The sequence below is a fragment of the Xenopus laevis genome, chromosome 1L (assembly GCF_017654675.1).
Source record: "Xenopus laevis strain J_2021 chromosome 1L, Xenopus_laevis_v10.1, whole genome shotgun sequence".
In the NCBI taxonomy this organism is placed as follows: domain Eukaryota; kingdom Metazoa; phylum Chordata; class Amphibia; order Anura; family Pipidae; genus Xenopus; species Xenopus laevis.
The window spans coordinates 42,726,405-42,740,692 of NC_054371.1; positions in this window are offsets into that span (position 1 = coordinate 42,726,405).

Consider the following 14,288-nt stretch of genomic DNA (forward strand, 5'->3'; position numbering starts at 1 on the left):
TGCATGACTTTACATTTATCAACATTGAATCTCATTTGCCACTTAGCTGCCCAGATTGCCAGTTTGTCAAGATCGTGTTGCAAGGATGCCACATCCTGGATGGAATTTATTGGGCTGGATAGTTTTGTGTCATCTGCAAACACTGATACATTACACCCTCCCCTAAGTCATTAATGAACAAGTTAAATAAAAGTGGACCCAATACGAGCACTGAGGGAACCCACTAAGAACCTTACTCCAAGTAGAGAATGTACCATTAACATCACCCTCTGTACCCGATCCTGTAGCCAGTTTCCTATCCATGTGCAAAGGCTTAATTAAGCCCAACAGAGCTTAGTTTAGAAAGCAGTCCTTTGTGAGGCACAGTATCAAATGCTTTGGCAAAATCAAAATAGATCACATCTACTACCCGCCCACTGTCCAGCATCTTACTTACCTCATCATAAAAAGCAATGCAATCAGATTTGTCTGACATGACCTATCCTTTATAAAGCAAATACACAAGGGGGGTTGTGGGAGCACCCGCATTGCTAAGTAAAAATATATATAAGTATAAGGGAAGTGCTACTGGCATATCCAAATGGGTCAGTGCACATTCCCTGGGCCCCTGTCTAAGTAATTCAGTAGATATGCAAATGCATGTGTTAACAAAGACAGGGGTTTTTAGTTGCAAAGTTATGATCATAAAGTTGAAAAGCCACCATACCTTTTACGTCAAGGTAAACCCCATATGGCGGTCCCTAACTTGTTTACCTACCAGTCATAGTATTGAGGATCCTGTGTCTCTCTGCATAATAGCAATAGTAAAGTAAAAAGTAAAAGTCTGCTGAACCTTGGTTTCTGGAGGGCTAAATCCTCCCCCGCTGCTGAATTGCAGCTTTTAAGAGAGAGAGATTGCCCAAACCAACGCCCATTTTTGACAAAAATGTATAAATATGGTGCAGTTAAAAGCATAGGGCCACTATTAATTAATAGGGGTGGGTATGGGGGGTGCTACAAGCCACAAGAAGCTTAGCCAAAGCTACAGGCTGTAAAAGCAAATACACAAGGGGGGTTGTGGGAGCACCCGCATTGCTAAGTAAAAATATATATAAGTATAAGGGAAGTGCTACTGGCATATCCAAATGGGTCAGTGCACATTCCCTGGGCCCCTGTCTAAGTAATTCAGTAGATATGCAAATGCATGTGTTAACAAAGACAGGGGTTTTTAGTTGCAAAGTTATGATCATAAAGTTGAAAAGCCACCACAACCCCCCTTGTGTATTTGCTTTTACAGCCTGTAGCTTTGGCTAAGCTTCTTGTGGCTTGTAGCACCCCCCCATACCCACCCCTATTAATTAATAGTGGCCCTATGCTTTTAACTGCACCATATTTATACATTTTTGTCAAAAATGGGCGTTGGTTTGGGCAATCACTCTCTCTTAAAAGCTGCAATTCAGCAGCGGGGGAGGATTTAGCCCTCCAGAAACCAAGGTTCAGCAGACTTTTACTTTTTACTTTACTAATGCTATTATGCAGAGAGACACAGGATCCTCAATACTATGACTGGGAGGTAAACAAGTTAGGGACCGCCATATGGGGTTTACCTTGACGTGGTATGGTGGCTTTTCAACTTTATGATCATAACTTTGCAGCTAAAAACCCCTGTCTTTGTTAACACATGCATTTGCATTTCTACTGAATTACTTAGACAGGGGCCCAGGGAATGTGCACTGACCCATTTGGATATGCCAGTAGCACTTCCCTTATACTTCTATATATTTTTACTTAGCAATACGGGTGCTCAGTGTCGGACTGGGACACCAGGGGCCCACCAATTAATCTTAGAACAGGGGCCCACTCTTAGTAGTATTATTATTCCTCTCCTCACTCAACCTCTATTCTCCTAGTCTCTTTTCTTTACATACTATAGGACTATAATCTATTATTCCATCTCTTTAGCCACTTTGTTCTCATAGAAATAGGGAATGGCCATTAAATAGGCCACATGTCTAGCAGCATAAGGGCCCACTGACACCTTGGCCCACCAGGACTTTTCCAGGTATCCTGGTGGGCCAGTCCGACACTGCGGGTGCTCCCACAACCCCCCTTGTGTATTTGCTTTTACAGCCTGTAGCTTTGGCTAAGCTTCTTGTGGCTTGTAGCACCCCCCATACCCACCCCTATTAATTAATAGTGGCCCTATGCTTTTAACTGCACCATATTTATACATTTTTGTCAAAAATGGGCGTTGGTTTGGGCAATCACTCTCTCTTAAAAGCTGCAATTCAGCAGCGGGGGAGGATTTAGCCCTCCAGAAACCAAGGTTCAGCAGACTTTTACTTTTTACTTTACTAATGCTATTATGCAGAGAGACACAGGATCCTCAATACTATGACTGGTAGGTAAACAAGTTAGGGACCGCCATATGGGGTTTACCTTGACGTGGTATGGTGGCTTTTCAACTTTATGATCATAACTTTGCAACTAAAAACCCCTGTCTTTGTTAACACATGCATTTGCATTTCTACTGAATTACTTAGACAGGGGCCCAGGGAATGTGCACTGACCCATTTGGATATGCCAGTAGCACTTCCCTTATACTTCTATATATTTTTACTTAGCAATACGGGTGCTCCCACAACCCCCCTTGTGTATTTGCTTTTACAGCCTGTAGCTTTGGCTAAGCTTCTTGTGGCTTGTAGCACCCCCCATACCCACCCCTATTAATTAATAGTGGCCCTATGCTTTTAACTGCACCATATTTATACATTTTTGTCAAAAATGGGCGTTGGTTTGGGCAATCACTCTCTCTTAAAAGCTGCAATTCAGCAGCGGGGGAGGATTTAGCCCTCCAGAAACCAAGGTTCAGCAGACTTTTACTTTTTACTTTACTAATGCTATTATGCAGAGAGACACAGGATCCTCAATACTATGACTGGGAGGTAAACAAGTTAGGGACCGCCATATGGGGTTTACCTTGACGTGGTATGGTGGCTTTTCAACTTTATGATCATAACTTTGCAACTAAAAACCCCTGTCTTTGTTAACACATGCATTTGCATTTCTACTGAATTACTTAGACAGGGGCCCAGGGAATGTGCACTGACCCATTTGGATATGCCAGTAGCACTTCCCTTATACTTCTATATATTTTTACTTAGCAATATGGGTGCTCCCACAACCCCCCTTGTGTATATCCTTTATAAAGCCATGCTGATTGCTGCTCATAAAGCAATTCACTAGGAAAACATGTTAAATGAGATCCCTTAACAAGCCTTCAAATAATTTTCCCACCACGAATGTCAAACTTACTGGCCTATAATTGCCAGGCTGAGATCGTAATCCCTTTTTAAATATTTGAATGACATCAGCTTTTCTTCAATCCATAGGTACCATACCAGATAAAAGTGAATCTGAGAAAATCAGAAATAGGGGCTTGCTTAAAACTGAACTAAGCTCTCTTAGAACTCAGGGTGTATGCCAACAGGCCCTGGAGCCTTGTTTACATTAATTTTTATTAAAGCTTTATGGATCATATCCTGAGTCAGCCACTGACTAGATTGAGCTGAGTCATTAGTGCAGCTATGAAGTAAGCCTGGGAATTCAGACTCCTCTATTGTATACACTGAAGAAAAGAACTGATTTAGCACATTTGCCTTTTCTGTATCTGCTACAACCATACTGGTACCATTATTTAATGGAGCAACACTCTCAACCTGCATCTTTTTACTATTAATATATTTAAAAAACTTCTTGGGGTTAGTCTTAGCCTCCGCTGCAATGCACTCTTCATTTTCTTTTTTTTGCCTTCCGGATTGCTGATTTACAACATTTATTACAGTGTTTATATTCATTAAATGCAGCTTCTGTCCCAACAGATTTGTAGTTTTTAAATTTCAAGTACATAGAGCCCGCAATAGCCCCCCAAAGGTCCAATAAATTGTTACTGTCTATAGCAATATTCATATATTATATTCCTACAGGTTTACATAATATACTGCGGTTGGTATTCAGAGAGCAATTTTATGTAACATATTGTTACATAAAATGCATGTGCTTATAGAAATTGCTTTTATACCATTTTTTCTGAGCATTTCACAGTTTTCTTATTATGTAAAGTCAGAATCCTTAAGTAATCTCTCTGCTGACAACAAATACATGGAATGAATACAAACTGTAACTCATAACTTAAGAGCACATCTCTTGTAGATATTGTTATTACAGTCACCTTTAATAAATATATATATCTAAACGAATGACCAAATAGATCCCATTCTTTGGGTTTATAATCAAATTAATGCCTGTTTGTATATTTTCTGCTGGACCCCTTAAACCTCAAAAACAGTTCATAAAAATAAGGAAATAAAGAATGAATTCAGGTACATTTAGCAAAGGAACCAGTTCTAAAATCAATACCTGAGTATTTACAGTATGCTTTATTTTTTTCCATAATTTAATATTTTCTCATAAAAAAAAAATTTGAAAGTTTTTTTGTCTAATTATTAAAGATCTTATCTGTGATTTTGATGCACAATTAATCTGGTGGCTGCATTTTACACAGACTGTTACACAGCACACTTCTGGTGTGGCACTCAAATAATTTTTGCTTTGCCCAAGCAATGTTTGGCATGACATGGTCATAATGCATGTAATACTAGCAGTCAGTTCTCTGTTACCGATGCTTTTTGATTGGAGAACATTATGTGAGATACACCAATCAGCAGATTGTCAGGAATGGCTAAATATGTTTCAGGTTTGATTTAAAGCTGTCCAGTCTTAATAATACAGTAGAAGAATAGTAAAGTGTTTTATAAAGGGGCATGCAATGGTCATAGTGGCTTGCCTGTCCATCAACTTATCAACTAATATTGGGCAAAGTAAGCTTAAGCGAATTTGCATATAATGAAAAAATCTACATTTAAAATAATATTGCACAATGTAGGAAATCATGTTACAAACTGTGCAGAATGGCACATTTTGTATTTCATAAAAAATACTAAAATAACTTTTAAGTAGAAAGAAATATGTACCCATTGGTGATTTGGCAGAATGTATACTTTCCAAAAATATATGATTTCATGGGTCCTTTCACTTAGGGGGTCTTAAGACACAACATATGAATACAGGGTGGTCATTTTAGAGCAGCCATGTAAATTTGTATGCTCATTGTATACTAAGATGGCAACTCAAATAATTTTAGTGAAAAGCAACTATAGCTTTAGAGGAAACAAACCACCCTGCAATTGCTGGGGAGCCCATGAACTATAGGGGGCCCTGTGGGACTGATAAGTAGCCACAATATATTGCATGTTTATGAAAAAAGCTTTGTACGCAGAGCCCAATTATCTTCCCGCTGAGCCCAAATGTTATGCACCCCCATGTGATTGTATTTACTTACCTGAAACCCCAGGCTGGTGCTCCTATCAGCAGAAAACGGAGCAATCCTCTTCCGTCTTCCTCTTTCTTCGCATGGCTGCGCATGCGCAGTAGAGCGACAAGCCAAACTTTAACTAAAAAAAAAAAGTTGACTTCATTCTATTGCGCATGCGTCTGCCCCAGGAAATTTGAAGAAAGAAGCTGGATGAGGATCACTCCGTGGTGCTCACTGGAAGAAACCCGGGCCAGTGCAGTTTTCTGCTGATAGGAGCACTGGCCCAAGGTTTCAGGTAAGTAAATACAATCAATTGGGGGTGCCTCACATTTTGCACCCCCAAGTGCAACACAACTTTCTTTCTCCTTTAATTATTCATAATTCTAACTATAACTCATAACTATTTATACTATATACTTTTTTGGTGGGGGTTCACTATTTAACTTATGAAGTAGTAAACCCCTATAAATTAAATGATGAACTCCCACCAAAAAAAGTAATCATCATACATGAAGGGGGCTAAATTGCACCGATCTGTTTGTCCTACTGATGTGTGAAATAGATCTGAAGGGAGATGTGCCCCATGTGAAACTGCTTCCCGAGGAGCCCTGATGTCTGGGCCAAACCATAGTATAACCATGCATGGCCACATTAACTCACGCTATATCCCCAACTTTTAGAACCTGTGAGCATCATTCAGAAGTAAAAGGAGTTGGGGAGCAACACTAGCATGAAAAATGTTTCTGGGGTGCCAAATTAGGGTTGTGATTGGCTATTTACTAGCCCCTATGTGGATTGTCAACCTACATTGAGGCTCTGTTTGGCAGTACATCTGGTTTTTATGCAACCAAAACTTGTCTCCAAGCCTCAAATTCAAAAATAAGCATCTGCTTTGAGCCCACAGGGAGCAACATCCAAGGGGTTGAGAGCAACATGTTGCTCACGAGCTACTGGTTGGGGATCACAGCTATAGACACTATAGACTCGTCTAGTGTGGGGGTCCCCAACCTTTTTTACCCATATGTAATGTAATGTTAAAAGAGTTGGGGCGCAACACAAACATTAAAAAAAGTCCATAGTAATACCAAATAAGAGCTGTGATTGGCTATTTGGCAGCCCCTGTGTGGACTGGCAGCCTACAGGAGGCTCTGTTTGGCAGTACACCTGGTTTGTATGCAACCAAAATGTGCCTCCAAGCCAATAATTAAAAAATAACCACCTGTTTTGAAGTCACTGTTGGTGAGCAACATGTTGCTCATGAGCCTCTGGTTGGGGATCATTGGTCTAGTGGGACCATTTACAATAACCTTGAAAGCAAGTGTAAAGTTGGCCATAGATGCAAATATCTGATCATTCGAATCCTCGAACGATCGGACTTTCCCATCGCCGGCCTGCCACTAACCACTCAGATCAAATAAAGTAGTAAAAGAACAGATCAGCCGATGTTCTGCCCCTGACAGCAATCGTACGAAAGTTATGTCCAGAAAGCTGGTGACAGTCTCCCACTGAAAATCTTCTGTTCAGCAATACATGCAGAGAAATTATCGGCAGCCGACAGAAATCTTGCCAATTGACCAAACAACTGATCTCCGTAGGACGAAAAATGTAGGGACTCTCCACATACGATCCGAATTTTGTACGAATTGAGGATCCGTGCGATTGGATCTTTGCGTCTATGGCCAGCTTAAGGGAAGCAAAATAATCCCCCAACACTTAGTGCTCATTAAATAAATACTTTTGTCCAGGGTCTTGCTGCAGTCTTAGCTGTAATCAACTTTTCACCCAGTGCCCGCTGGTATTGCTCCTAAATTGCTCCTCTAAATAATGCATGATTTCATGGGGGTGAAAGAACGCAGACACCACTGTGTACATGGGGGAATTGCAAGCGAAGTAAAAGGACCTGCTTGTTTCTGATAACAATTGGCAACAAACAACAAATACTGTGGCAAAAACAGTGACAAGCTGAGCATTTTAGCATTCCAAGACAAACTGTAAGCACTCTGCGGCAAGCAGTTGAAAAGGGGAAGACATATAGAAACCCTAACATTACAAAAATATGACTATTCATAAAGAATAACAAAATGCAACACATTGGAGCTATTTTAAGTAGAAGACTAAATTTTACAGTTTTGATAAAAATAGGCTCCCTTAGAGTGAGCATGCTTTGGTTTCAATAAATGGGCTAGTATATCTGTGCCATCTAGTGGTGCAGAAAGTGTGCTCATGTCACAATTTCTTAAATTGCTAACTTTTCCTCTGCTGGTATTTCTGTGCCATCTAGTGGTTAAAAAATGTAACAAACTAAAAAATGAAAAGCAAAAAAACTGCTTATTTATTAATTTTAGCATTTACAGTTGACATATTATGAATTGCTTTACAATGACGATGTAATCATTCACATAACTGCCATCTTTTACTTCAGGCACCCTAAACACAGTGCTCATGCACACTTTTTATCAGTTATTAGTTTCTATTTTTGCATTTCAGTAGCTTGCACTGGGGATCTGTAACTATTCCATGTTCTATGGCACACAGAGCCATGTGGGAAATGGTACAGAACTGTCCCAGTGTATTCTAAATAAAGCACAAGCCCGATAAGGTGATTTACCCACTGTGGTGGTGTGCTGCTTGGTAATCACTAAGCAAAAAGGAAAGTCATGAAAATCATGGGGATGTCACAATTTCTCAGACACACTCTAAAATCACTAACTTTTCATCTGGGGTTGGCATGCTACCTCCTAAATAATATCCTTGCTCAGAGTACTTTCCTCCAGAGCTCCATACTGCTATGCTTTCAATGGATCACTTGTCCTCTACTAATCTGACCCATAAGCCAAATTAATTGCTCAGTATGTGAAACAACAGGCAGAAACAAAGTGTCTGTTTTTTTTAGCTATTCATGTTTAACTCCTGGGCACATTGATGTATGAATGAGCAAGTTACAGTAGAACCCCTCTTTTACGTCTTCCAAGGGACTGTGGAAAAGAAAAGCAAAATTTGGGAAAGCATAAAAAACATGAAGAAACAAAACCATAAAACTGAAGCCGTAGATGAGAATGTATGTAATTACCCCGAATAAACCCGAAAAGCAAAATTTGGGAAAGCATAAAAAACATAAAGAAACAAAACCATAAAACTGGAGCCGTAGATGAGAATGTATGTAATTACCCTGAATAAACCCCCAAAACAAATCCAGGAAGCCTGGAATTTACTTTGAATGGACCAATGAGCAATAGATAGAACACAATCTATTTTGGAAGACAGTGGTTATTATATGCAGCACAATGCAATACAGATATGGGATCTGTTATCTAGAAACCTGTTATCCAGAAAGATCCAAATTACAGGAAGGCCATCTCCCACAGACTCCATTTTAATCAAATAATTATAATTTTATAATATAACATTACATTGTATTTGATCCAAACTAAGATATAATTAATACTTATTGGAGACAAAACCCAAGCCTGTTGGGTTTAATTAATGTTTAAAAGATAGAGATCAAAATTACGGAAAGACCACTTATCTGGAAAACTCCAGCTCACTAGCATTCTGGATAACAGATCCTGTACCTGTATTTTCAAACAAATTAATCCAACCTTGATTTTAGACCAGAAAGTACTTGATATACAGTCATTTTCATTAAAGTAAAATACTGCAATAGCTTCTATGAAAGCTAAAAGCTGAGTGTGAAATGCAATTAATTCGCTGCTAATTTAAGGTATGCAACCCCCCCTGCCTCCGTCTGTTATGGATGATAAATTAACACTGTAGAAATAAATCACCTGAAACATCAATCATATTCCTTTTAGAGGAATAACTGACACAACTTTCAGCTAATTGGATATTGGTTTATGTAAAGTAGGACTCAATGTGCCAAATGATTTGTGATACAGAAGATCTGGATGTTAACATGGGGTAGAAACATCTGATCATTTGTTATGTGTTGTGTTTTTTCCAGTGACTCAAAATTGGGCATTTAGCTGTAGTTTTGGAGAGTGTTGCTTTCCGTTAAATTTAAGGACCTGGGCTCCAGTTGACACTTCTCCTGACCTTACAAAAGGTCTGAGGGCTAAATTATTGTAAATGTAACCATATGTATGTAAGGGAACGATAAATGCATTCCCCATTCATAGTGCATAGTGCACAAGGGGGGCCCGCTCTTTTGAAAAGTGCAGCACTGTCGGGCCCCCCTTCAGGCCCGGAACACTTGTACCCCCTGTGCCCCCCTGATGGCGGCCCTACATGCACCCTTCTGTCAAGAGGGATTGACCTTCATTTGCGAGTATGTACTGACTGCTCAATGAATATTCTCTGATCGTTGCTCTATTCTCACATGTGGATCAGTTCTTAATAAATCAGTTCATTATTGTTCTTTATTAATAACACCGATCACAGTGTATTACACCCTGCCTCCACACCGTTGTGAGGGCTCACCCCCTGAGAATTACAAGTCTCATCTGGAGCAACATTTACGTCATGACACATACCTCTACAGGAGGTCTCCAGTTTACCAACTGGTAATATTATTTTGTTTCCCTAGTTATTTTAAACTACAACTAAAGCCCACAAAAGGTTATGACTACACATTCTGTATTTTATATAATGTAACACCCCACTCTGGCAGACTGGCAATCTGTGGATTCTGACAAATGCTAGAAGGTACGCCGTAAGATGACATAGACAGTTACTTTTTATTGGGCTGGTGGGGGGCTGCTTGGGCTTTTGTGTAATTGAAATGTCAGAGCCTTTTTTGAATCCTAGTTCAGACCTGACCCCAGTAGTTTAATAGTCATAGAACAATAAGGTTATATGTCTTCAAAAATGTCCAGAGTGTGGTGTTTATACAAATGGCCTGCAGGTGTCACTGTCTACATGAGTTACTGTGCATACTTCCAGTCAGCTTAAAAGTGAAAGCTTACTGTTGTGTAATGCCTGCATGACTTTGCTAATAAAGCACTGATATACTCTACTCATCCTTGGCTGCCCAAAACATAACACAGAGCAGTTCCCCATCTACTAATATTGTTAGGCCATATTTGTTCCAGTGTCAATGGATTTGCTCAGAGTGCTCCAGGCTGCTCAAGTCCCTACACTATAGGTAACAGATAGTAGCTCAGGGCACGTATTCTCAATGTGCAGAATGTGGGGGCATCTTTACAGGAATGCATCTTTACTGCTCTGTGTAGAAGCCAAAATCATATGGTGCAACATATCTAAAATACTTCTTTGTTGAGCTTTAATTCTGAGGTATCCACTTATTCTATTGTGTGTAGGTGTCTCATGTGTATTGCGTGCAGGTGTGACTAATTTCATATAGGTGTCATTTACATCCAAAAGCACAGTTGCGTTTGTGCAAATTTCCTTGCAGTTATAAAAAACCTCATTCATTAAAAATTATTGCATAAAAACTAGTTTAATGCACTTTTGTATAGTTGCTCTACATGTTATACAGTCCTTCCTACCTCCTGTTCCAGTGTGATGTTTGAAAAATATGGCTCTATATATCATCTTTACCATCTCCTTGAAAAATATATATATTCTAGATAAAATATATATGAATTACAGCAAATGAGCATACAAAGGAATAAACAATGATACATAGGCAGAAGAAAGAGTGATAACAGCAGAATATGTGGACTGCAAATGTGCTTGCCTTGTGGTGCCGTAAGGCAAACATCACGCTAATAGATTGTGAAGAGCCATTCATGAGTGAAATGGCAGATGGAAAATTTGTGTAATCCCTTTTACAAAAAATGCAATTCTTCTTATTAATGGTGAGTTCCAAGTAATAGTTTCAGTATTTTTTCAAAACATGCAGACACTTGCAGTAAGAACGAGCAGTGAAGACTGCTAGCACAAAAGGAGTCTACATAATGCTTCCCAGTATTCAATATATTGTCTATCATGATATTTCTGAATTCTCTTTAAATATCAATAAAGAATTGGCCCTGGTACAAAAAGTAAGGTTTAAAGTCAATAGTTTACTGACTGTGAGCTTGTTCCCTCTTTATATATTGGTGCCATGTGATCATCATTAATCTTATGGTTCTGGCCTTGACAAATAGGAGCCCATAAATTAGGGATGCACCAAATCCACTATTTTGGATTCGGTCGAACCCCCGAATTCTTCACAAAAGATTCGTCCGAATCCCAACCCTAATTTGCATATGTAAATTAGGGGTGGGAAGGGGAAAACATTTTTTACTGCCTTGTTTTCTGACAAAAAATCACGGAATTTTCCTCCCCTCCCCTAATTGGCATATGCAATTAGGATTCATATTCGGTTTGGCAGAAGGATTCGGCCGAATCCAAATCCTGCTGAAAAAGGCCGAATCCTGGCCGAATTCAGAACCGAATCCTGGATTCGGTGCATCCCTACCATAAATATTAAAATAGTGGTATGTCTAGGGCTATTGCTGATGCTGATCCCGACCATGTAATAATTGGTCAAGTACTTAATACCAGTTGCAGAGTATGTGGTAGTTTCAAGGCTTCTAAAAGTTATCTATAACAGGGTTGTTAAAATAAACTTTTAGTAAGATGTGGAGAGTAATGTTCTGAGACAATTTGCAATTGGTCTTTGTTTATTTGTGATTTTTTAAAGATTTTTTAAGGTTTCTTTCTTCAGTAGATCTCCAGAATATCAGCAGCTATCTAGTTGCTATTGTCCAAATTACCCTAGCAACCAGGTAGTTATTTGAATAAGAGACTGGAAGATGAATAGGAGAGGCCTGAAAACAAAGATAATTAATAAAAAATAACAATTATTTAATATTTATAGAAAATTAAAAAATGTAGACCAATTGAAACATTGCTAGGAAAAAGTCACTCTGGAACATACTAAAAAAGTTAACTTAAAAGTGTTGTACCCCTTTATAAAGGGGATTCTCATCTTTGAGTAAACTTTTAGTATCACGTAGAGAGTGATATTCTGAGACAATTTGCAATTACATTTTTATTATTTGTGGTTTTGGAGTTATTTAGCTTTTTATTCAACAGCTCTCCGGTTTGCACTTTCTACAGTCTTTTCCTAACAACCATGCATTTATTTGAATAAAAGACTGGAATATGTATAGGAGATGGCCTAAATAGAAAGACAAGTAATAAAAAGTAACAAAAACAATATATTTGTATCTTTACAGAGCATTTGTTTGTTTAGATGGGGTCAGTGTCCCCCATTTGAAAGCTGGAAAGTGTCAGAAGAAGAAGGCAAATAATTTAAAACTATAAATAATGACAACCAATTGAAAAGTTTCTTAGAGTTGGCCATTCTATAACGTACCAAAAGTGGTTGGTTCACTTTTAAGTTAACTTTTAGTATGTTATAGAATGGCTAATTCTAAGCAACTTTCAATTAGTCTTCATTATTTTTTTTATTTTTATAGTTTTTTTTAGTTATATGCCTTCCTCTTCTGACACTTTCCAGCTTTCAAATGGGGGTCACTGAACCCATCTAAAAAACAAATGCTCTGTAAGGCTACAAATGTATTGTCCTTGCTACTTTTTATTACTTTTGTTTCTATTAAGCCCATCTTCTATTCATATTCCAGTCTCTTATTCATATCAATGCATGGTTGCTAGGGTCATTTGGACCCTAGCAACCAGACTGCTGAAACTGCAATCTGGAGAGCTGCTGAATAAAAAGTGGAATAACTCAAAAACCACAAATAATAAAAAATGAAAACCAATTGCAAATTGTCTCACAATATCACTATCTACATCATACAAAAAATTAACTCCAAGGGGAAGAACCCCTTTAATTGTTCCCCACCTATCTGGTGCCTTTATGAAAACATCATGCATTTAGCCATAGTTACCCACAGGTAATACCGAAATAAAAATGGCACTTTTAAAGGTGAATAACCCCTTTAATAAACAAAGGAAAAATATTTCAATCGTATTTTACTGTCATTGGCCATGTTAAGGTGGCCATAGACGCACAGATAATATCGTACGAAACTAATTTTCGTCCGATATTCGTTGCGTGTATGGTGGAAAAAGAGCCGACCGATATCGGCAGAAGACTTGGATGATTGGACTTGGACCCATGGAGCATGATACCAGCAGGTGTAAGCAGTAACTTTCATCTTCATAGCAACGCTTGGGTTGGGGGATTAAGTGTTAATCCATTCCCCTTCTTTGATTCTTACCTTAGTGTTCACATGCCCTTTGGGAGGGAGGCATCCCTATTGGAACAGGTGATTTATGGTTATTCCCAGGGCCCAGTCTATAAAAAGAGGGAAACCCAAAATTTGGTCTCTTTGGACTTCATTCTATGGAGGAGGGTGAAAGTGCTTAGGATAAATAAGAGGCTTGTCACTGCCCTGCAACTTGCCAGTCTGAAGCAGGCAGTGCTAGGTGATTAAGGGTGAGAGAGAGTCCACAATAAAGAAGGGGAAACATTTTAATAACCCTTTGGTCAGTGGAACTTTGTTATGGTTTTACCATATATACTTGCCCTACGCAATAATGATGATATCAGAAAGCTATCTTCCTTATGTGAATACATATGGAATCAGTAAGATATGTTTATATTGAAGCTGCTCAGATACTGCAGAATGTTAACATTTTTTTTTTACCTGTGTTGATTTCTTTCTTTTGGAATCCTGTCTGACGACGCATAACAATAAGAAGCAAGAAACTAATCAGTTACCAGCTCCAATTATTTCCTATTTCAATTATTTCTTCTCCGCATTCAACTCGCAATCAAAGACAAGAACAGTGCGCACATTCTGATTGCCTGTTCCTGTTCTCAGAATGGCAACAGTTAGCTATATCAACATGATTAACCTGCAGCAAAACCACTTGGGAAACCCTTGTCTGACAAACTTCACAATGCTCACATGGAGAAATATGCAGCGGGGAACCCAACAGCCTGTATTTCTGTTATGATAAGGCATTCCTGGCGAGTCATTTGCAGAAGCATATAAAT